Below are 2320 nucleotides of genomic sequence, written 5' to 3'. Positions count from 1 at the left end.
ATTACTTTTCCTTATATTTTCTTTGAGAAATTTTTGTTTCTCGTGGATTTGCACCGTATAACAAACTTTTCTTTTATATTTCCGGTATCATCGTTTAGCATATTTTTCATTCACGAACACATACTCTAAAGTGAGATATTGAAATAGATAGCCTCAGAAAATTACTGTGACGACATATTATACATAGTTGCTGATAACCCTTGGGGCATATAATGAGGAAAAATTGTAAGAAAAGGCAACAGATTTTGTCATTATTTTTATGCTCATTGTTAGGAAATATTATGTAGATGTGGTTTGTTTGAGCATGTTTTTGCAAGCTGAATTGCAAATGTTATGCTTATAAAAGTATATTTTTCAATCACACACACTCTCTGAAGTGAGGCAGTGAAATAGATCGCCTCAGAAAATTACAGTGATGACATATTATACATAACTATTGATACCCTATGGGGCATAGAATGAGAAAATATTGTAAGAAAGAGCAACAAATCATCTTTGCCATCACTTTTATGCTCACTGTTAGGAAACATAAGTAGTTGTGGTCTGTTTGAGCAGGCTCATGCAAACCGAATTGCAAATGTTATGCTTAGAAAAACATATTTTTCAATTACACACATTCTCTAAAGTGAGACAGTGAAATAGATTGCCTCAAAAAATTACTGTGATGACATATTATGCATAGTTGCTGATACCCCTTGGGACATATAATGAGAAAATATTGTAAGAAATGACAACATATCCTCTATGTCATCATTTCTATGCTAACTCCTAGGAAACATATGTAGTTATGGTCTGTTTGAGCATGCTCATGCAAACTAAATTGCAAATATTATGCTTAAAAAGTCATATTTTTCAATCACACACACATATTAATTGATGCAATCACTTGAGGCCAATGTAGCACGGGCAGACAGTCCAACTGATTCTACTATTGATGATGATTGAGAATATATGCAATCACTGGAGGCCAGTGTAGCACGGGGTATACACCGCTGCATTTTTTACTTTAATTGTAATTTTTTTAGTTTTTTGTCTTTTTTTGACACTCTTGGTGCTCGTTGTTAAGTGATGTGTGTATCTAAATTTTTGTATTGTTCAGATGTGAATTTCTGTTTCTGAAGTATCAAATATATGACTATGACAATTCTGTTATAAATAATATTACTAAACATTGACAGAATGATCATTTTTTAGAAACAGCTGCCACACAGCTAATTTCAATCAGTTGAAACAAACAATCAGCCAACTTCCCAGCAGCAGCTTCCCCGCAACAGCTTCCTGAGACAGTTAAGTTGCACTTAATAAACTGATAAGCTGCAGCTATCCTAAACAAACCCTAAGTCATGTCTGTTATCATCATTTGCGAGGAGGTTTCATGAGCAATCTTTTTATCTTCTAAGTGTCGTGTAGAGTTCCAAAGGAGCTAGTAAATTTTAAAATCAATTTGTGGTAATGTCGTAAAGCGAGCTCAACCCAAATCTAAAATCCTTTATTAAACTTCCTTGACTTCTTAAATATTAATCTTCTTATTCTTATGTTGCACTTTGTTTTGGGTCAAATAAGGTTTGGTCCCTACTTTCTTCACTTCATGTCCGACAAACCTTTTATAAAAAATAAAAAAATAGCCATGTCACTTCTTAGTCCGTTGGATTACTTTCAGATTCAAACTCCTGATCAGCTCCAAGTTATTGACACTATCGATCATCAAAAGGATACACCTGAAGATATCACTATTCCCGCAGGCAATATATCAACCATTCAGTCCACACATTGTTGTAGCTCCTCTGTCTTTGAAACCTCCTATCGCGGAGGCGAGCGAGATTCTTTAAACTCTGCCTGCTCTAGAACCTATCACTGATATTACAAGTGAAAATACCTCTGCTGCTTCACTACCGCCTCATCAGGCCCAGAAAGATGTCAATGCTACTCAAAACTCTGAGGGATCAAGATGTGCAACGTCCTACTCCTGTCTGACCACATTTGGAACAATTCATTGATCAATTGAGTCAATCCTCGGATGAAGAATGACATGTCTACACATCCAGGAGGAAGAAGAAGAATGGAGACATACTTGAGCTCAGAAATCTGATGGATGATACTTTGGTTACTTCGGGTAATGGTACGCACCTTACGAATTTGTTAGTTGGCTCTTTTTCGAGAACTAGAGACAGAGGAAGAAGAACTAAAGTGAGACGTCTTTAACATCTTTGTGCCTGTTATCTTTGTGTATCATTGCTTCTTTGGATTTTTGTGTGTTGTATTGTGTGAGTTGGGTCTTCTTTTAAGTCATCTCATACAACCCATCTGTATCTCTTTGCAC

The sequence above is a fragment of the Phalaenopsis equestris genome, unplaced genomic scaffold (assembly GCF_001263595.1).
Source record: "Phalaenopsis equestris unplaced genomic scaffold, ASM126359v1 Scaffold202557, whole genome shotgun sequence".
Classification (NCBI taxonomy): Eukaryota; Viridiplantae; Streptophyta; class Magnoliopsida; order Asparagales; family Orchidaceae; genus Phalaenopsis; species Phalaenopsis equestris.
The sequence above is the reverse complement of the archived record's forward strand: the minus strand, read 5'-3'. Positions refer to the sequence as shown.